Source organism: Trichechus manatus, unplaced genomic scaffold (genome assembly GCF_000243295.1).
Source record: "Trichechus manatus latirostris isolate Lorelei unplaced genomic scaffold, TriManLat1.0 scaffold00022, whole genome shotgun sequence".
Classification (NCBI taxonomy): Eukaryota; Metazoa; Chordata; class Mammalia; order Sirenia; family Trichechidae; genus Trichechus; species Trichechus manatus.
The window spans coordinates 9202558-9226463 of NW_004443958.1; positions in this window are offsets into that span (position 1 = coordinate 9202558).

The following is a 23906-nucleotide window of genomic DNA, read 5'->3' on the forward strand; positions in this document are numbered from 1 at the left end:
AAAAATATTATAATGACTAAAAATATATTTCCTACCCTTTATGTATTATGATTTAAATAACATCATAAAGATATATGTTTTTAGATAACATTTGTTAAACATTCACTATGAACAAGGCATTTGCCTTAGTGCTTTATATACATTCTTCTCACATTTTCTAAACAACCCTATAAGTTAAGTGTTATCTCTCTTTTATAGATGAGGAAACTGAGGCACAGAATTGTGAAGTAACTATAGCTCAAGATCAACCTGTCATTTATATTTTGGAAAGCAGTCCATTCTAAACCACCTGGCTCAAAGTCTTTCTCTCTGAGGTTGTACGTACCTGGAAATACTGATCTCTTCTGAACAATCCTCACAAAAGCTCTGATCCTTTCTTCATTGCTGCTTTTTGGTCCATTTCAAGTTCTATATTTTCTGTGAAACTATTTCAGACTATGTTAGTTATTTTCCCCTTCTCTGAGCAATTCTGAGCACATACTGTGTATACACATGAAAGCGCTCTTATTTGTGGTGAATGTGTCCAACAAAACAATGGAGAATGACAATAATCATAGAAACCTTCAAGTGGCAGATGGGCTTCCATATATAATTTTGAGAAGCCCTGGTGGTACAGTGGTTAAGCACTTAGCTGCTAACTGAGAGATCCGTGGTTCAAACGCATCAGCTGCTCCATGGGAGAAAGATGTGGCAGTCAGCTTCCATAAATATTACAGCCTTGGAAACCCTATAGAGCAGTTCTACTCTATCCTGTAGGGTCACTGAGTCAAAATCGACTTGATGGCAGTGGGGATCTTCTTAGAAGACATAAGGAGAACTTAGCTTAATGTGAGCTATTCCTAAGAAACTAACACCCAAAGGGTTATCAAATTTAAGATGTAGTCCAGGATAAAGTCCCTACACTGCTTCTCTCTGTGCGTTCTTTACTCCCTTTTTGTCTCCCAGATCTCATTCTGAACTGATGAGTAATTGTAGTAGAGATTGCTGACGGTCCATCAATATCAGTTCCCTCTTTCTTCAGTAATAGAATGCCCCAGTTTTAGCTATACACCTGGTACCTGGCTAGGGACTATATGTCTCAGTTTTCCTTGCAGCTTGGTGTGCCCAAAGAGTGGGAACAGAAAAGACTGGCCATTTCTGTGTTTTATCATTAAAATGTGTGGGTTGGTGCTCTCCTTGCCCTTTTCTTTCTTCCTACCATTTGGGACATGATGAGAGGTGGAGCAGTCACCTTGGACTTAGGGTCAAAAGCTGCACATTGAAAATGTCAAAACTGTCTTTTAATCCTTGGACTGCTATGTAAGAGAGACATGAGCTTGTCTTTTACTTAAGCACTGCATTTTGGGTCTCAAACAGTTGAATTTGTTTCCTACAATTAATATAGAAATTGATACTTAGAATCGGGCCACTGTCCTAACAGATATGCAAAATATATGCCATTGGGTTAACATTTGGTCTTAATAGGGCACACATATTGTAGGCTAGAAAGCCGATGGTCCTTTTATGTGCATCAAAAGTAAAACATTTGATAAAACTATCGTCTGCAATGCATTGGAAAGTAGACCACATGCCAACAGAGTCTATGTCTAGTCAAATTCATTGGAAAAAGATACAGTGTTGATGAGTGATGCCTTTTTTTTTTTAATACCACATTTAGCAAAGCCCAACAAGAGAGAGTTGGAGTCAGGCTAGTTACTAGACGTATCTCTGAAGAAACAGTGTTTACAAGGGTAGGGAGGGCCTCAAACCTTTATTGTGTGCCTCCCATTATGTGCTCTTACCTAGAAAATGGGAGATAACACAATACCAAAGATCAGGTTAACAGTAATGTCCTCTCACCCAGTCCTATTGCTTCAAATGATCTCGAAGTAGATACAATTAAATTGAGAGAAACGGGATAATCAGGGGGCCTTTTTGACTGTGATTACTTACGTAGGAATTAACTGGAAGCAAATAGGGCAAATGCCTACAAAGATTTTGAGGGAATATTACTACCAAAGAGACCACAAGCCTGGCCTGTATAGGTCTGTGACTCTGATAATTAAGTTCCCAAACCTACAAATCTGTGTGTAGGTTGGGGCTAGCATATAAGTAAGAGTCCATATGAAGCATGGCATTTAAATGTTATAAATCTAACTAACAAAATATTAAATAATATTTTTCCTATACTCCTACCTTGAAAAATATACCTTCATAGTGACGTGGATATCCAAGTTAGAATGTAGAATATGAATAGTACATGAATAGCCAACTCATAGCCCTCAGCACATATCCCTTCTCTTCCCAGCCCTATTTCTATCCTACATCAAAGGACCTTGTAAGCACGTGTAGACACTATACTCCTTATACCCACATCCAAAATCCATACACACCCACTTGTCTATTCCACCACCACGAACAGCTTAAACGCTTAGCAAATTACCATCAGTGTTTCTAGTGTGGCACACATTTCTGGGTAATATGATTCAAGGCAACCTATTATACTTTGGTTCTTCTCTTCTTACTCATTGTTGTTACCACTGCCGCCATTAGCAAAAGAAAACACATTTGTTCTCCAAGGAGCTTTACATTAAACAGATTGTATTAGAATAGTGTGTTTACATGTCTATAAAATCTACAAGTTTCTTGAGGACTGGGCTGATGGAGTATTCATATTTGAATTTTGCAACAGCAATTACCTTATCTTACACAAAGTACAAGCTTAGTATTTTTTGAGAATACATGAATGAATGAATGAGTGTTCGTAGTGCTAGGCTCTGTGCGATAAATTGAACATGTATTAAGACTTCTATGGTTTCCCATCTTAGAGAAGTCACACTAATATTTAGGTAACTGGGTTAAAGTAGAAGGTTCAGAAGTGTGTCATCTGTGTAAAAACCTGACAAATGGTCAGCTCTGTTTATATTTTAAATTGACCAAAATATTTGGTTTTGCTTCAATTCTAGGAAGGGCTCAGGTTTGCATTGAGGGCAGGTTCTTTATCAGCAACAGTTCACTCAATATTGCTTATACAAGCTTTTTAAAGCAATGACTAAAGTATATGTTTAGACTTTCCCAAGAGTTTGGGCTAAGGAAACCATCTATATGTTAGTATAATGATTCTAGGTAGTCACTCCAGAGGTTTCTAAGATAAAAGGATCATATCATATGGTTTAGTAACACTGAGATCTTTCCATGCCCCCTTGCCATTTTATCTTTTTCCTCTTAGAAAAACTCAGAATGGTACAAAACGTATCTTTATTTTCACATTTCAACATTTCTTTCTTCATGCACATATACTAAAACCATCTGTCTAAATTGTGGCAAAATCTGCCACTTCCAGATTGCCTCATTAGTCATTTGAGAACACATAAACAGAGGGATTATGGAAAAATAAATAGATGTTGGATAGATCATCTTGGTTTGGGAAGGTTTTTCTCATCATCAACATCATTGCCAGACCTGAAAAGGTACAGGTTTACATCTTTAAAACGCTTGGAGGAGTTTTTATTCCAGGAGGTAGATAAAAATTTCTTGGTGACCATTTGATCCTTTATCGTATTACTGAGTCACCTCAGCTATGAACCATAGGAGAAACCAGCATCCTAAGCCGGCAAGTTCTTTCAGGGTAAGATTATTCGAATGCCGTGCCAATAGAGAAACATTTATCTAAGAGGGTGCGATGAAAGGAACTGAGAGTTAGAATAAGATGAAATGAATTTTGGACGCTATTAGCAAAACGTGGAGCGTTGGTGGTGCAGTGGTTAAGTGCTCAACTGCTAATCAAAAGATCGGCAGTTCAAATCCACCAGCTGCTCCTTGGAAACCCTATGGGGCAGTTCTACTCAGTCTTACAGGATCACTAGGAGTCAGAATTGATTCAACAGCAATGGGTATTAACAAAGGTAGTGTCTTTTCTAAGGTAGTCAAGAGCTTACCTCCCCAGATGTTTTCCCGTGCTGTTAGCAGTAATCTCCTCACTATGAATTGCAGATAGTTTAATTGTTGGGAGATTAATGGTAAGAAATGTATTCACTGTGAATTCTGCCACAGTAGGAAGTGTCATTGTTTGTGCTTTCTTGGAAACTAAGATAGCCCAAAAGACTAGTAGATCTCATCAGGGAAGATGTTCTAGTAAGTAGAGAAAAGACTGCTAGCATGGTATGAAAATGAGGGAGGATTTTCTTCCTAATCCCCGGTAAAACCAGCAACAAAAAATCTCTATGACTGACCTTCTGCCATGTCCTAAATTTCACCATTTGAGATTCATTCTTTTAGTTCTCAAAGGCTTTATCATTTCAGATATGTTAGATTGTGCTGTGTTTGAATCTTAGTTGCTTAAGATAATACAAGTTTATTTATTGTTCATGTCACAGTTCCATGAAAATTAGGTGGCTTTCTTTCAAAACAAAACAAAACCAATGACAAAAAACTGAGATATCTCTGCTCCTTCCATTTTGTGATGTTGCCGTCTTCAACAAATGCCATCACTATTGCTGGGGCACGGAAAGTCAGAGCATGGAGTATTGCCTAAGGAGTTTTATGCTTCACCTGATGTGCCAAGAATCCAGGCACTAGGCCTCAGCCTGTCTGCAGGGAGGCTGGGAAATATAGTCATGTTTCATGTCCAGGAAGTAAAAGTAAGGTTGGTGAACATCTAGCTTGTTCTTGCCACAAAGATAGTTGGGTTTATGGTAGATTGAAAACATGACCACAGTATTTTGCAGCTTTTCTATCAAGAAGTGAACCATTCCTTCAGTCCGTGCTAGCTCTGGTGTCTTGCTTTTACCAATAGAAGGTGATTGAGGTGATGTTTGCTAGTTGCTGAGCCTAGTTTTCAACAGCCTTTGCAACTTGTGCCTTGGTCCTCTTGGAATGCTGTCATGAAACATCTGTCTAAGAATACCAGCGCTAGTCTCCTGACATATGAGATCCCAAGTGGAGGAGAACCGAAGCATCCCAGCCAACAACTACCATCAATTGTCATACATGTGAGTGAGGCCAACATGAACCTCAAGAACACCTCCTGAAGGCAACTGTGTCAGTGAGCCACATGAAACAGAGGAACTGTACAAAAATAGAATCCCTGGGTGGTGCAAATGGTTAATGTGCTTAGATACCAACCAAAAGACTGGAGGTTTGAGTCCACCCAGAGGCACCTTCAGAGAAAGACCTGGTCACTTACTTCCAAAAAATCAGCCATTGAAAACCCTATGGACACAAAAACTAACTTAAAATGGATCAAAGACCTAAATATAAAATCTAAAACAATAAAGGTCAATGGAATAAAAATAGGGATAATGCTAGGAGCCCTAATACATGGCATAAACAGAATGCAAACCATAAGTAACAGTGCACAAACACTAGAAGAGAAACTAGATAACTGAGAGCTCCTGAAAATCAAACAGTTATGCTCATCAAAAGACTTCATCAAAAGAGTAAAAAGACAACCTACAGACTCAGAAAAAATTTTTGGCTACAACAAATCCAATCACTGTCTAATCTGTAAAATCTACAAGATACTGCAAAACCTCAACAACAAAAAGAAACAACCCAATTAAAAAATGGGCAAAGGATATGAACAGGCATGTCGCCAAAGAAGACATTCAGGTGGCTAACAGACACATGAGGAAATGCTCATGATCATTAGCCATTAGAGAAATGCAAATCAAAACTACAATGAGATACCATCTCACCCCAACGAGGCTAGCATTAATCCAAAAAACACAAAATAATAAATGTTGGAGAGATTGTGGAGAGACTGGAACACTTATACACTCTTGGTGGGAAAGTGAAATGGGACAACCACTTTGGAAATCAATTTGGCGCTTCCTTAAAAAGCTAGAAACAGAAGTACTGTACGATCCAGCAATCCCATTCCTTGGAATATATCCTAGAGAAATAAGAGCTGTCACACAAATAGTTATATGCACACCCATGTTCATTGCAGCACTGTTCACAATAGCAAAAAGATGGAAACAACCTAGGTGTCCATCAACAGACAAATGGATAAATTATCGTATGTTCACACAATGGAATACTAACCAAAGATAAAGAACAACAGTGAATCCATGAAACATCTTATAACATGGAGGAATCTGGAAGGTGTTATTCTGTATGAATTTAGTCAGTTTCAAAAGGACAAATATTGCATAATACCACTATTATAAGAACTCAAGAAAAGGTTTAAACACAGAAGAAAACATTCTTTGATAGTTATGAGGGTGGGAAGGGAGGAAAAGGTGTATTCACTAGCTAGGTAGTAGACAAGAATTATCTTTGGTGAAGGGAAGGACAACACACACTACAGGGGATGTCAGCACAACTGAACTAAACCAAAGCCAAGAAGTTTCTGAATACAACCAAACACTTCAAGGGACAGAGTAACAGGGGCAGACCTTCTGGGGACCATGGTTTCTGGGGTCATCTAGGTCAATTGGTATAACAGAGTTTATTAAGGATATGTTCTGCATCCCACTTTGGTGAGTGGTGCCTGCGGTCTTAAAAGCTAGCGAGTGGCCATCTAAGATGCAACAATTGGTCCCAACCCATTTGGAGCAAAGGAGAATGAATAACACCAAAGGCATAAGGAAAGTATTAGCTCAAGAGACAGAAGGGGCCACATAAACCAGACTTCATCAGCCTGAGACCAGAAGAACTAGATGGTGCCCGGCTACCACCAATGACTGCCCTGACAGGGAACACAACAGAGAGTCCTTGATGGAGCATGAGAAAAGTGGGGTGCAGAACTCAAATTCTAGTCAAAAGACCAGACTTAATGGTTTGATTGAGACTGGAGGGACCCCAGAAGATATGGCCCCCAGACTCTCTCTTAGCCCAAAACTAAAACAATTCCCGAGGCCAACTCTTCAGACAAAGATTAGACTGGACTATGGGACATAAAATAATACTCATGAAGAGTGTGCTTCTTAGCTCAAGTAGATACATGAGACTAAATGGGTAACTCCTTTCCAGAGGCAAGATGGGAAGGCAGAGGGGGTCAGGAGCTGATTGAAAGGACATGGGAAATCCAGGGTGGAAAGGAGGAGTGTGCTATCACAGTATAGGGAGAGCAACTAGGGTCACATAACAATGTATGTATAAATTTTTGTATGAGAGAATAACTTGAATTGTAAACTTTCACATAAAGCACAACAATTAGAAAAAAAAGAAAAAGAAAACCCTATGGAGCACAGTTCTGCTCTCACACACATAGGGTTGTCATGAGTCAGTGTATTTGATGCAACTAGTTTACTGGCTGATGCACAGTCAATGGATAGAAGTATGATAAATGATAAATCATTGTATAAATTTGGGGTTGATATGCAGCAATGGACAACTGATACAGGTTTTAACGTTTTCAAACTAAAATGGAAGAGACAACTTCTTTAAACCTTCAGCTAATGGCTTATAAGGGATTAGTTTATTACTTGTTTTTCAACCCTACTACTAAGCTGAGTAAGGCCTAATAGTATGTGACATTGGCTAGGATCCTGGAGGAGGAATGATGGTGTTGATGGTGGTGGTGAGGGGTGTTAACAAGGGAAATAGAGAATTTCAAATAGCAACTTCACCTAACTCAAAAATTGGTCCCAGTTTAAGATTAAGAAATATGAATTGTAAGAACCTAAATGGTAAAGATAACATTTCTTGGCCTGGGAAGCATTTCTTGGTCCTTGAGTTAACACTTTAGATTTACATATTTTTCAAAGAGACAGAGAAAGAATTAAGTACAAGTTATCTAAAGTGAATCTGAAAGAACAGGAAGGTGGAAGCCTCTTTCCTTATTTTCAACAGGGAGAGTTAAGACTTCTTATTTTCAATTTATATTTGTCCTAAACATTTGTTTAAACGTTGTCTGAAAGCTTTTTAATTTTGTCATAGTTGAAAATTTTCGTTTTTAAAAAGGGATATTTATTGTTGATTTTATATCTTTTAATATTTTCCCTTACATTATTGGATTTAAAATTAATATTCCTTTTTATGGGTCTATGAGTTGAAATATTTCATTTTAAAATTTATTGTGTTCTAATAAAAATATTAACGGTATCCATCACTTTTAATTTGAAGTTATCCTATTTTTGGACATGTCCAAATAGTTTGTAATTTCAGTTTATTTCCTCTTTAAAGAAGAATTATATAGAGGAGTGTCTTAATATTTATGAGCAGATACTTTTTGTCTTTTATTTTGTTGTGAATTACTAATCTCATTATATTGTGATCAGAAAATGTTGCTTGTATGATTTCTTTCTTTTGGAATTTGTTGAAACTTTTTTGTGGCTTAATTCATATTTGATTTTTGTGACTGTATCAGGGTGAAAACATGTATGTGCTTACTTGGGTTAAAAAAAAAGTGTGATATATATATACATACATATACACATATATGCATATATATACGTATATATATATGCACATACAGAGAGAGAGAGAGAGACAGTGCGAGAGTACCCCAGATTAATTTAGAGCTTCCAACATGAGATGGTGGCTATGCTAAGGTCTGAGGCTAAAACTCCATTTTGAATGAAAAGTAACTTCTGAATTGAGAATGCAGCCTGTCATTTCTGTAACTCTCCACTGCATGCTGAGAAAATTACCTGATAAACAATTTTAGAGAAGAATGTGATTTTGTTTGCTTAAGGGTTTTGCTTGCTTAAGAATACATCCTGCTCAGGAAACCGGGTCCAAAACAATTCTCAGAATAGATGCTTACTCAAGATAAACCTTAGAATTACATATGTTCTCCCTTTAGTCACCCAAAGAGGGTCTCATGATTATTTTGATGCCAGATGTACCCAATATAATGATTACTTTGTAACTTAAAAAAAAAAAATTTTAGAAACGTATGTAATCTCCTACCGATCAGATGCACCCTCACCCAATTTTGTAACCATTACCTAAATGTCAACCAATCAGTGAAATTTTACTGAAGTTCTTGTATTATAAAAACTCTCTGAACTGTCTCCTCTTCGGATCACTTAATTCAGAATCCTCTGGACGTTATGATTCCCAATTTGCAAATTGCCTTGCCTCTCAATAAAAGCTCTTTACTTCTAATTTCATCCAGACTCTGCTGTTTGTGTTCTACGACGTTTCTTGGTGTCAGAAGGAGAGCTACTGGAGCGACCCCTGGGAGGCTTGGGAACTCAGGCCCTGGTGCCAGCAGGAGCCTCTTGGCTTGCCACTTCTCCGGACCTCTACAGGAGTCACCTCAGGTAAGTCACTCTTGCATCCTGACTCTGCCCTTTTTGCATAGAGTTTTCCGAGCATTATTGAGGATTACTTTCTCTTTCATTTTTGTTCTGATTTGTTTGCACTTTAATTTGTCCTAAGATTGGTACGCAATTTTGTCTAGATGGAGGTTATTCTACTCCTTGAAACCTCGGCCGCTATGGAGGTAATTGTACTTTAAAAGAGCCATGGATCACTATAAACTGAAAAATTCGGGCACAGGTTGACCAGTAAAAACCATTAGGGTGGTTACTGGTGCTCATTACGAGTGTTAAAGACTCCCATGACAGGATAAGGTGGTCATGAGACAGGCCAGAATGCTAGGGTGCCTGCCACCCGCAAACACTCAGGACGCAAAGGTACACATTGGTCCAAGTAAAACACTGTCCAAATCCGCGGCATTCCTCTCTAGGTTTTTGTGACTCAGATAAAACTGAAAGTAGTGTTCTGCACAGCTTTTTGTCTCTGAGGTGTTGAGAATAGTGCTCTGCTTTTATTTTCAGTGCACGTTTGGGCGGGAATCACCAAATCTTGCAAGAAAATAAGCAGTGCCAATCACAAGGGGAGGTGGCAGCTCCTAAGTAGCATCACCTGACCAAAGACAATTTAAAAAATTAGTAGCCTCTTCAAAATACTTTCTAATTAGAGAGAGTAATATATTTTAAAATAAGAAATTAGGTCTCTAGCTGGAAAAATGAATTAGGTTCAGAAGAAATGAAACCAGGTTTCGTGGTTGTTATGGAGGAATCCCAGAAGATCAACTCCCTGCTAATAATTTTGACTCTGGGAAACCTAATTTTTAACATCCTTGATAAATAAGCTTGGATTTCCCCACTACCAGGATGCTGATTTGGGATTTGGTTGTTATGGAAGAATCCCAGAAGATCAACTCCCTGCTAATAATTTTGACTCTGGGAAACCTAATTTTTAACATCCTTGATAAATAAGCTTGGATTTCCCCACTACCAGGATGCTGATTTGGGATTCATGTTCAAAAACACTGTAAGCTGAATATACTTTAAGTAATTTAAAATCTCAGAGATCATGTTGGGAAAATGAATTGTGTTGTATGGTATTGTATAGTCTTGGTTTGTTTTTTTTTTTTTTATCTCTTTTTGTGTGCAAATCTTTTTTTCTTAATTTTTTTAATTGTACTTTAGATGGTTTACAGAACAAATAGTTTCTCATTAAACAGTTAGTACACATACTGTTTTATGACATTGGTTAACAACCCCACAGCATGTCAACACTCTCCCTTTTCTACTTTGGGTTCCCTGTTATCAGCTTTCCTGTCCCCTCCTGCCTTCTAGTCCTTGTCCCTGGACTGTTGTGCCTCATTAGTCTCATTTTGTTTTATGGGGCTATCCAGTCTTTGGCTGAAGGGTGAACCTCAGAAGTGACTTCATTACTGAGCTAAAACGGTGTTCGGGGGTCATACTCTCTGGGTTTCTCCAGTCTGTCAGACCAGTAAGTCTGGTCTTTTTTGTGAGTTATAATTTTGTTCTATATTTTTCTCCAGCTCTGTCTGGGACCCTCTGTTGTGATCTCTGTCAGAGCAGTCAGTGGTGGTAGCTAGGCACCATCTAGTTGTACTGGGCTCAGTCTGTTCGAGGCTGTGGTAGTTGTGATCCATTAGTCCTTTGGACTAATCTTTCCCTTGTATCTTGTTTTCTTCATTCTCCCTTGCTCCTGAAGGGGTGAGACCAGTAGAGTATCTCAGATGGCCGCTCACAGTCTTTTAAGACCCCAGACGCTACTCACCAAGGTAGAATGTAGAACATTTTCTTTATACACTATGTTATGCCAATTGAGCTAGATGTTCCTTGAGACCATGGCCTCTATAGCCCTCTGCCCAGCAACTCAGGGAGTTGGGATTTGTCTGTGGAGCTTCCATGACCTTGCCTTGTACCAGTTGTGTTGGCTTCCCCAGTATTGTGTACTGTCTTATCCTTCACCAAAGTTACCACTTATCTGTTGTCTATTTAGTATTTCGCCCCCACCCCTCCCATCCCTCATAACCATCAAAGATTGTTTCTTTCTGAGTGTAAACCTTTTCATGAGTTTTTACATTAGTGGTCTCATACAATGTTTGTCCTTTTGTGATTGACTTATTTCACTCAGCATAATGTCCTCCAGATTCATCCACGTTATGAGATGCTTCACAGATTCATCGTTCTTTATCATTGCGTAGTACTCCATTGTGTGTATGTACCTCTCTTAGTCATCTAGTGCTGCTATAACAGAAATACCACAAGTGGATGGTTTTAATGAAGAGAAGTTTATTTCCTCACAGTCAAAGTAGGCTAAAAGTCCAAATTCAGGGTGTCAGCTCCAGGGGAAGTCTTTCTGTCTCTGTCAGCCTTCTCATCAATGTTCCTCTGCACTAGGAGCTTCTTTGCACCGGGACCCCAGTCCAAAGGATGTGCTCTGCTCTTGGCACTGCTTTCTTGATGGTATGAGGTCCCCAATTTTTTTTTTTTTTGAGCTGGCCTCATAGACTGATGAATTTGTGTAGCCTTTCTGTTATATCTTTTATATCTCAAAAGACATTGACTCAAGATACAACCTAATCCTGTAGATTTTGTCCTGCCTCATTAACATAACTGCCTCTAATCCTGCCTTATGGACATCACAGAGGTTAGGATTTACAACACATAGGATAATTACATCAGATCACAAAATGGAGGACATCCACACAATGCTGGGAGTCATGGCCTAGCCAAGTTGACACACATTTTTTGGGGACACAACTCAATCCATAACAGTCATTATGGTGGGTATATAGAGGTATAACATTTAGCTTTTAATTTTTATTATCTGATGATTGATGATGTTGAATAAATTTTCAAGTGCTTATTGGCCATTCATATATCCTCTTTTGTGAAGATATCTGTTCAAACTTTTTGCCCATTTACACCTCTACTTTTTAAAAAAAAATTAATTTTGTTGTTGTTGAGAATATGCACAGCAAAACATGCCAATTCAATCATTTCTACATACAATTCAGTTACAATTATTACATTCTTTAAGTTTTGCAACCATTCTCACCCTCCTTTTCTGAGTTCTTCCTCCCCCATTAAAGTAAACTTACTGCCCCCTTAATTTCCTACCTAATGTTTCAAATTGCTGTTGTCACTTTGATCCTGTAAAGATTGTTCTTAAAAGAGCATAATGTTCAAGGCAAACATTTTTTACTAGTTAAGCTAAACCATTATTTGGTTTTAACACTTTAGGGATATTTTTGGTTTAAGGTTTAAAGATTATCTCAGGGCAAGAGTTTCAGGGGTTCATCTGGCCTCCATGGCTTCACAAAGTCTGAAGTCCATGAGAATTTGAAATTCTATTCTGCATTTTCCTGCTTTTGATCAGGATTCTTCTATGAAAACTTGGATCAAAATGTTCAGTAATGGTAGCGGGCATCATCCAGTTCTGGTCTCATGGCAAAGGAGGTGGCTGTTCATGGAGGCAATTAGCCACACATTCCATATCCTCCTGCTCTTCCTGATTCTCCTTCTTCCTCTGTTGTTCCAACGAATAGAGACTAATTGTTGTGCTTTGGATGGCTGCTTGCAAGCTTTTAAGACCCCAGGCTCTATGCAATGACCTCTACTTTGTAATAAAGAAATTTAATCTTCTATTGAATTTTAATGAATTGATTGAATTTCGATTTGTTTCTACCCCAGCTTCTACCTCCCACAATTTGTAAGTTATTTGTCCTATTTTTAAATCACTAAGGGTATAATATTGCAATACTGGCTTTATGTGTTCAGTCTTTTGGTATACAGAGTAACTTAAAGTAACTAAATAATGGTATTTTTGTTATGGATATACCATTATTATTTACTTTTGTAAATTGATTTGTAATTTTTTCTTATTGTTGTGGTTTAAGTGAAAGTTTACGATTCAAGTTAGTCCCTCACACGAAAATTTATACATACATTGTTATGTGACCCTAATAGCTCTCCCTATACTGTGACAGCACAGTCCTCCTTTCCACCTCTGATTTCCTGTGTCCATTCAACCGGCTCCTAACCCTCTCTGCCTTCTCATCTCACCTCCGGACAGAAGCTGCCCATTTAGTCTCATGTATCTACTTGAGCCAAGAAGCACACTCTTTATGAGTATCATTTTATGTCCCACAGTCCAGTCCAATCTTTGTCTGAAGAGTTGGCCTTGGGAACTATTTTAGTTCTAGGTTGACAGAGTCTGGGGGCCATGATTTATGGGGTTCCTCCAGTCTCAGTCAGACCATAAGTCTGATCTTTTGACTAGAATTTGAGTTCTGCACCCCACTTTTCTCATGCTCCATCAGGAACTCTTGTTGTGTTCCCTGTCAGGACGGTCATTGGTGGTAGCTGGGCACCATCTAGTTCTTCTGGTCTCAGGCTGATGGAGTCCCTGATTTATGTGGCCCTTTTGTCTCTTGGACTAATATTTTCCTTGTGTCTTTGGTGTTCTTCATTCTCCTTTACTCCAGGTGAGTTGGGACCAATTGATGTTTCTTAAATGGCTGCTTGCAAGCTTTTAAGACCCCAGATCCACTCACCAAAGTGGGATGCAGAACATTTTCTTAATAAACTTTGTTATGCCACTTGACCTAGATGTTCCCTGAAACCATGGTCCCCAGACCTCTGCCTTCTCTACTCTGTCCCTCGAAGTGTTTGGTTGTATTCAGGAAACTTCTTGGCTTTGGTTTAGTCCAGTGGAGCTGACTTCCGCTGTAGTGTGTGCTGTCTTTTCCTTCACCTAAGGTAAATCTTGTCTACTATCTAGTTGGTGAATAACCCTCTCCCTCCCTCTGCACCCTAGTAGCCATCAGAGAATGTTTTCTTCTGTGTTTAAACCTTTTCTTGAGTTCTTATAATAGTGGTCTTATACAATATTTGTCTTTATGTGACTGACTAAATTCACTCAGCATAATGCCCTCCAGATTCCTCCACATTATGTTTCATGGCTTCATCGTCGTTCTTTATCATTGCATAGTATTCCATTGTGTGAATATACCATAATTTGTTTAGCCATTCATCCATTGATGGGCACCTAGGTTGTTTCCATGTTTTTGCTATCATGAACAGTGCTGCAATGAACATGGGTGTGCATATATCTATTCGTGTGACAGCTCTTATTTCTCTAGGATATATTCCAAGGAGCAGGATTGCTGGATTCTATGGTACTTCTATTTCTAGCTTTCTAAGGAAGCGCCAAAACAATTTCCAAAGTGGTTGTACCATTTTACATTCCCACCAACAGTGTATAAGTGTTCCAGTCTCTCCACAACCCCTCCAACATTTATTATTTTGTGTTTTTTGGATTAATGCTAGCTTTTTTGATACACTATTATTTTTATATTTAAAAATCTACATGCTGAATCATTTATATCTTGATATATATATATTGAAATATATGTATCTTAAGATGTTAGAGTTGTAAACTGAATTAAACTTTTAAATCAAGTCTATCTATATCTATCTATCTATCAATTTGTCCATCCTTCTGTCCATCTGTCCATCCATCCATCTTATCTACTTTCTTACCTATTTATCTACTTTTCTGTAAAAACCACTCCAACCCACATTCCTGTAATTTTAAAATCCATTCAAGGCATATTGTTGTTTTTAGTTGCCATTCAGTTGGCTCTGACTTATGGTGACCTTACGTATAACAGAACAAAATGTTGCTTGGTCTGCACTATCTTCACGATCATCGATAGGTTTGAGACCATTGTTGCAGCTACTGTGTAAGTCCATTTCATTGAGGGTATCCCTTGTTTTTACTGAATCTCTACTTTACCAAACAATATACCCTTTTCTAGCAATTGATCTTTCCTGATGACATATCCAAAGTAAGTGAGCCATAATTGCCACTGAGGTTTAGTATCTTTTCTTTGTTAATTAAAAAGAAAAAAAAAAAAAAAGGAGGCCCAAAGGTCCCTGATAAAGTAATCATGGTGTGGGAATATATTAAAGGAAGTGAAGGATGTGATAGCAGGGTTAGGAGATGATAGAGGGAAGGGAAATTTCTTGGCCCAGTTCTTAGTCTTTCCCCTGGTACCCGATCACTGTCCTTCATCAAGGGTTAGTTTTCTTTCACTCCACTTCCTTTTTTTCTCCGAGACCAAACCCATTCTTTAGGGACCTCATTCTTCCTTCCCCTAGGATAATTTATTTTTTTCTTCCATCATCCTACTTGAAAAGACTCAAGCAGGAAGAACCCAGTACCCTTAAGTGTTGACACTGCTCCTGTTTGAAGTGGAGCAGTATCTGAAGGCAGAGTGTGAATGATGGCCATATTTCATATATTTATAAAATGTATAAAATATCCATCTGTCAGCATTCAATAAATCCCAAGGTAACAAGAATTCTCGTAAGTTTAGTGGCTGTCATCATCTGCAGAATGTGTATTGTTGCCTCATGTGGCTGTAGTTTTAACTTACATAAATGGTATTATGAAATATATCTTATTTTGCTTCCTACTTTTTTTCCCCACAAGCACAGTGTTTTTCATATCCATCCATTGGATCTGAACTGCTGCACGTTATTCAACGGTGGTCCTTTCCACACTGTATCTATCTACTCTACCTGTGACAGATAATCAGATAGCCTCCAACACCCTGACACCACCACAACACTGCAACGACCATTTTCACACTTGTTCCATTAAGGTGAGTGTATAGATTCAAGAGTGGAAATCCTGAGTCATAGAGTAAATGTCCATGTAATTCGACTAAGTTGTGTCGGATTCATCTAGAATGGCGGTATTGATCTTACAATTACACCAGCAGGGCTCCAGGACTCCTGCACCACCCACTGGCATCACCCAGCTTTCTAATTTTTGTTAGTCTATTGTGTGTCTGGCTATTGTCAAAAATTCATTATTCTAGAGGGAGAGTTTCACGAGCATAGAGCCAAGAGAAAGCCATTAAAAAGAAAAAAGCATGGCCAAGTTCCATGATTTGTCTTTTTATTTATTTAGAAATGTAATTTGAAAGTTAGCTGGGGATTATAGTGACAAACCTTAATAAATTTGTTTGAGTTGATAACTAAAGCGAGACATTTTCTTGAGAAAGTAAGTCTGAGATCAACAAATTGGTTAGATAATGAGGACTGACTTTGCCAGTTAGGTTATGTACTGGATATTTTCCAGAAGCTGAGTTCAATTGTAGTTCCAGGTTTTGGGGGAAAATATATGTAAGCCACATGATAAGACAAAAATATTTTATTAAAAATTAGTATTGCCAAAATGTATTGAAAATAGCAATATTTTGATTTTCTCAAACCTTTTTGAGGATAGTGGGTTAAACAAGGTGCCGCTGTGTGAAAGTCCAAGAGACATTTAATAAGACTTGGTAAAACCTTTTTGGTATATTTCCCAGAAACTGAGAAAGTTAGTGACTTTCATGGCTGGATAACAAATCATTTTGCAATTAAGGTACTTTCCAATTCTTGGCTTTTAACAAAATTGAAGGCGGAAATAACCAAGTTGTCAGTTGAGAAACTATTAAAAGTAATTTTAGATGATAGATTGCTATATGATTTTTGGCAGATAACTTTGACGGTATTCAAAGAAATGGGCGATATTGCTATAGAAAAATTCCTCCGTCCCCTTCTACATATTGTGAGAACAAATTTTCTTAGAAATTACATCTATAAAGATAAAAAACAGGAATAGACATGACACTGAAGGCCGGCTCTTTGTACTTACAAGTAATACTCATGTGTACGTGAGCTAATTGCAAAAAACAAAACAAATTATGGAATTAAATTCCAAAAATTAAATTTTTGTTTAATGAATATATATAAAAATTTTAATATATTTGCTGTTTTGTTCAATTGCAGAATAATAATAATTGTAGAAATTATTATTATTAGAACCCAGAAATACTTTTCATAATACCTAGAGCCTAAAATCTTTGTTTTAAATTTATGTTAATATTTTTGTTGTATAGAAGTATGATAAGGTGACATTTTAAACATAATAATATATTACACTATATATGTTTTTTTCTTTTTTAGTGAAGTGGAATGGGAATAGGTTCAAGGAGAAAAAGAAATGAGATAAAATTTCTAACTGATAAGGAAGATTTTTTTTCTGTATTTTTTTTAAATACATATGATGGCAAGTATCAATCACTACGGTATTTAAATTTACTGGACACATTTAAAAGGTCGTTATTTACAGTACATCAAAAGTCACATATATTGTAACTACTTAAACTTTTAGTTTATAAAAAGAAGATATCGACCTAAATTCTGTGAATTTTTGAGAGAACATAAATAAAATATTTTGAAGACTACCAGCTTAATTTATACAGGTTGTAAGAAGCAGAAAAGGTATTTGAAACCAGGTGTTCTGACTCCAGGTTGAAGCACTTCATTTCCACTACGATTCTATGGATGGAAGATCGCAAGACATCAGGAAGTATCTTTATTTCAGTTACTTTTTCTCACCAACCAACTCAGTACTCGCAGAGAGGCAAGAATGGAATCAGTGTGCCCAAACAATTAGGGAAAGACTGTCAGAGTCAGAAGTTATATACATCCTTCTGCCTAGCACACTGCCTGTCACATCATAGGTATTAATACAAGTTTGTTGAATGAATGGATTAATAAATGAAGAGTATAGGGCTTTTACCATTAATTAATAAAGTTTCTTTAAAGACAGGTAATTCAGCTTATGATTGTGTTTTTGGGGCTGGGATCAATTTAGGAGTTACTACTATACTTGTATTATAAATTTAAATAATGACTCAAAAAAACCAAAAGCAAAAACAAACAACATAAAACCCTGACACTTTCTTTGCCACATCGATGCCTATTTTTTAACGCTATCTTGTATCATAAGGAATGCTGGTGGCACAGTGGTTAAGAGCTCAAGCTGCTAACAGAAAGGTCGGCAGTTTGAATCCACCAGCCACTCCTCGGAAATCCTATGGGGCAGTTCTACTCTGTCCTATAGGGTCGCTATAAATCGGAATCGACTCGATGGCAATGGGTTTGGTGTTTTTTCTTTTTTGGTATCATAAGGAGCCCTGGTGGCGCAGTGGTTAAGCACTCAGCTACTAAGTGGAAGGTCGGTGGTTTGAACCCACCAGCTGCTCTGAGGGAGAAAGATGTGGCAGTCTGCTTCCATAAAGATTTCAACCTTGGAAACCCTATGGTGCAGATCTACTCTGTCCTATAGGGTCGCTATGAATTAGAATCGACTCCACAGCAATCAGTTTGATTTTGGTATCTTGTAACAGAGAATTGAAGGTTGTAACTTTAGTAAAAAATACTAAATTTCTAAATGTAAACTACTAAACTACATCCACATTAAATGCAGAACAGGGTCAGCTCAATTGCTAAATAAAAAAAGACAGCTTATACCCTTAGTTTATAGAAAAGAGTGCTTTTCAACCAACTGTTGTTTGTTGGTGGTAAGTGGAGATGGGTTTGAAGTGATTGAAATCAATAAATATTCTCAAAATAATTTAAACTATCTGCCACTCATCTGTCAGTTTGTCGTACTGTGGTGGCTTGTATGTTGCTGTGGTGCTGGAATCTATGCCACCAGTATTTCAAATGCCAGCAAGGTCACCATGATGGACAGGTTTAAGTGGAGCTTCCAGACTAAGATAGACTAGGAAGAAGGACTTGGTTATCTACTTCTAAAAAAAATTGGCCTGTGAAAACCTTATGAATAGCAGCATAACATTGTCTGGTATGGTGCCAGAAGATGAGCTCCTTAGGTTGGAAGGCACTCAAAATACCACTGGGGAAGAGATGCCTCCTCAAAGTATAGTCAACCTTAATGACGTGGATGGAGTCAAACTTTCAAAACTTACATTTGCTGATGTGGCAGGACTCAAAATGAGAAGAAACAGCTGCAAACATCCATTAATAATGGGAACGTCAAATGTATAAAGTATGAATCTAGGAAAATTGAAAATTGTCAAAAATGAAATGGAACGCTTGAAGATGGGTATCCTAGGCATTAGTGAGCTGAAATGCACTGATATTGCCCATTTTCAATTGGACAATCATATGGTCTGTTATGCTGGGAATGTCAAATTGAAGAGAAACGGTGTTGCATTCACTGTCAAGAAGAACATTTCAAGATCCATCCTGAAGTACAATGCTGCCAGTGACGGGATAATATCCATAAACCTACAAGGAAGACCAGTTAATGTGACTATTATATTCAAATTTACACACAAACTACTAATGCCTAAGATGAATAAATTGAAGATTTTTACCAACTTCTGCAATCTGAAATTGATCAAACATGCACTCAAGATGCATTGATAATTACTGGTGGCTGGAATGTGAAAATTAGAAACAAAGAAGAAGGATCAGTAGTTGGAAAATATGGCTTGGTGATAGAAATGACTCTGGAAATTACATGATAGAATTTTGCAAGACCAATGACCTATTCATTGGAAGTACCTTTTTGCAACTACATAAATGGTGACAGTACATGTGGATCTCACCAGGTGGATTACACAGGAATCAAATCAGCTACCTCTGTGGAAAGAGATCATGGAGAAACTCAATTTCATCAGTCAGAACAGGGCCAGGGGCAGAACAGATCATCAACTGCTCGTATGCAAAAGAGGAAGAGCCTTAACTAGATGGATTGACACAGTGACCACAACAATGGGCTCAAACATGGCAACGATTGTGAGGCTGGCACAGGACCTGGCAGTATTTGTTCTGATGTACACAGAGGTTTGCTATGAGTTAGAACCAACTCCACAGCACCTAACAGCAACAACAATTTAAACTGTGTGTCTATTCTTTTAGTCTTCTTCAACTTCTTTTTCTTTTTCATTTCTTTTTTTTCTTTTGATAAATCAAACACACTGAGTTGAGTTTTAGGTTTTTAATTTCTAAGAACTATTATTGGAATTATAAAAATCATATATTTAACATGAAGATTCTGAAGTCTATGCTTTAGTTCTTCTTATTTAGATGAGTTCTTTCCAAGATCCTGAGAGGAGCTCTAGCAATATGTTCACATGGTTATATTTTTTCCTAAAACTTGAAAAAGTAAGATATTTTAACTGCAATTGATTTAGTTTGGATTTTATGGGCTGTATTTATGTGGTTTGCAGTCTTTTCCATATATTATTAAGTTACTACTAGCTATCTCATTATAGGAATGACTTTCAGGAATATGCCTACCAGCTATCCTTTTGGACTCATCCAGTGTCATGTTACAGAGGTGCCGGAAATCCTGTTGCATTACGAATTGTCTATGGCATCTCACTTCCGAAGAATGTAGATAATGGAGAAGAAACAAGGTTTCAAATACATGAAGCCAGAAGCTGGTCTATGGAAAATTCTTCTGAATCTTAGACTGTATACAAGGACACTACATACAGGTTTTCTGAGATTTGACAACATATTATTTATTTACATGAGATCACCAATAATGAGTAGTGAAACTAAAAGAACCTTAACTAAACTATAAATGATACAAATAAATATTGATAAGCCTTGCTAGAGGAAAGGCAGAATTATCTTTCTCTTCTCTCTGTATACAATAATATTACAAAATTGTTGTCAAATGAGGAGACAATCAAAAGTATGCAGCCAAATTATAAAGGGAAATAAGTGTTTTAGAGATACCTCAAACCCATTGCCATAGAGTTGATTCTGACTCGTAGCAACCCTATATGACAGATAGAATTGCCCAATAAGGTTTCCAAGGCTGTAATCTTTAGGGAAGCAGACCGCTGCATCTTCCTCCTGCAGAGCAGCTGGTAGTTTCTAACTTCCTACCTTTCAGTTAGCAGCAGAGTGCTTAACCACTGCTCCACCAGGGATCCTTTTTAGAGATATACTAGGTATTTGATTAATAAAAATATGCTATTATCTGTATTTTTTGATGTCTGTAGTGTTTGTCAGCCTTTAAAATTAGTAATTTTAAACTTTTTCTTATGTAAATAAATGTTTTCCTTTATATCTAATTTGGTGCTCATAATTTTGAATTTGCTTTTCTTTAGTGAGAGTCTCAAATTGTACATAATTCAAGCCTCATGATACTTAGATATTTGCCTGGCACTAGATATTATTTGGTGTAACCTCTTATTACATAGAACAGAAATCAGACCCAGAAGTAATTTATTACTTCTTGGAATCACATGCTAAGGCAGGATTACAAGAACAATCCAGGCCCCTGAGCAGGTTGTCAAATCTCTCACCATTAATCCATGAATAGAATGATTAATTTCTCTGCGTTTACAAATCTACACCTAGAATTTTAGCCAAGAAAACAGCACTGTAGAGCTGAACTCTAAGATTTAAAGTCTGCTATAGATAGGGAGGAGCCCTGGTGGCCTAGTTGTTAAGTGTTCACCGCTAACCAAAAGATTGGCAGTTCAAATCCACCAGCCACTCCCTGGAAATCCTATAGGGCAGTTCTACTCTCTCCTATGGAGTTGCTATTAGTTGGAATCTACTCGACAGCAGTGGGTTTGGTTTTTGTTTTGGTAGGTAGGGAGATTATGCAGAAAAAAATATCTACACAGTTGAGTATGGATTTCTTTGAGAAAGAGGCATGTCTCAAAGTGGCTAGAAATAAGGAGGTAACCACTTTATGGTTCTACCAATTCTTACCAGCCAAAATGTCCTAGCAGTGTTGACCCTGGCACTCTGAAATTTAGAGATGCAATTCCAAAGGAAGTTCAAGAAGATTGTTAAATAAAGCAAGAAGGAAGTAGACAATGTGAGACTTGTTTATTACTGTGGCCTGTGTTCATTTTCCCTAAGGCTGAATTCTCTCTGAATAATGCACATGGACAGCCAGCAGATGCTTCAGAGCTTAGAGGGTGAGAGGGAATTTCATTAATTCATTTCTGTCATTACAATCTCACTGCGAATGTGGTCTGATGAATCCATTGTATATATTCTGTAAGCATCACTGCAACTAAAATGAATGTGTATTTGGAGAGCTCTAATTACTGGCCTTATGGGGAGGACAAATAAAAATATTAATTTAGTCTTCTAAAAAGACAGAAACTTTGAATTTGAAAATGAAATAAATCAGAATTTCTCCTATTGATGAAGACTAACTGTACCATAATAGAATTTAAACCCATAAGCAGTAGTGATTTACTGAGAAGTCTTACAGTAGCTGTCCCAAGGATATTAGACTACCATTAAAGACATTCTTTCCAGGCTAAGCAAAGACTTAATAGCAAGGGTATTATATGGTCTTCTCAAATTTCAAAGGCCAGCTGAAAGCACATTTAGATGCTGGTTCAGGCACAACCCCCTGATGGAGGCAGGGCTGTCTAAGATTTGTTTTTGAACTCGGGAAAAATGGGTATTCACTCTCTTTCTGTTGCTTTAAATGCAGCTGGTTCCTCCAAGCATCTTTCCTCAGAGAACTTGCCACAGCCATCTTTGAGCCATTTCCACATCTCAGGAGTTCTCTCAGTACTGCGAGGTCTCCTTCCTCACCCTAAGCTAGAAATTTACTAGAACTCCTGCCTTTGTTTGAACTCTTGGAGTCTTCTGATTTTGGTGGAGGGATCAGAACAATGTAAAGGAAAAATTTCATTTTACTTTGATCAACGATCAATACCCATGGAAGCAGCAGTTGAGAAATCAAATGATGTATTACACTGGACAAATCTGCTGCAAAAGACCTCTTGAAAATTCTTAAAAGCAAAGATGTCCCTTTGATGACTGAACTGCACCTGACCCAAGCCAGAGTCTTGTCAGTTGCCTCATATGCATACAGAAGCTGGACAAAGAAAAAAAATACAGAAGAATTCATATATTTGAAATAGTGGTGTTGGTGAAGACTATTGAATCTATCGTGGACTTCCAGAAGAATGAACAAATCAGTCTTAGAAGAAATATAATCAGGATGCTCGTTAGAAGCAAGGACGGTGAGACTTCATCTTGCTTACTTTGGACATGTCATAAGGAAGGCCAATTGCTAAAAAAGAACATCATTTTTGGTAAAGTAGAGGGTCAATGAAAACAAGGAAAACCCTCAGTGAGATGGATTGACACAAGAGCCTCAAACATCATGGAGATGGCACAGAATGGGACAAAGTTTCATTCTGTTATACATAAGTCAGAGCTGACCCGACAGCAAGGAATGTAAACAAAAACAAAGGAGAATAAGACAAATCCAAGGAAAGGTGGTTAAAAAAATTACATTGATAAAGAATTATACTATGCAGTGGAGGTGACAAACTGGCTGCCCGTGGGAGACTCTAGATCGCAGATGTATTGTTTGCCTTGCACAGATTTTTAAGGAAAATTTGAACTGATATTTAAAAATTTCTGATTTGACATGAAAATATAGATTGTTCAATTTCTCTGAAAATATTTTGCAGCACTGGGTCTGGTTCTTGCAGGGTTATCATGGATGTTTGCTGGGTAGCTTGGTAGCAGATTAGGCACACAGACCCTTATTATTCTGGCTCCTCAGAGAACCAGTCACTAATCTGGGATTATACTTGGAAAGGTTTATTAAGAGAAATACCTGTGAGTGAAAATGGGAGGGATCTGAGGGAGATGGGAGAGCCATCAGATCAAAAAGTTCATCTGACCCTTGGAAGGAAAGAGAAAGAAGGAAAGCTGGTTGGGAGGAAGAGTCAAATAAAGTAATGCAGTTTTACCAGAGTTCAGAAAGACCTATGGAGGGTCCTAGAGAGAAATTTACCTCCAAGATGCCCCAGGACTTTCAGGAACAGG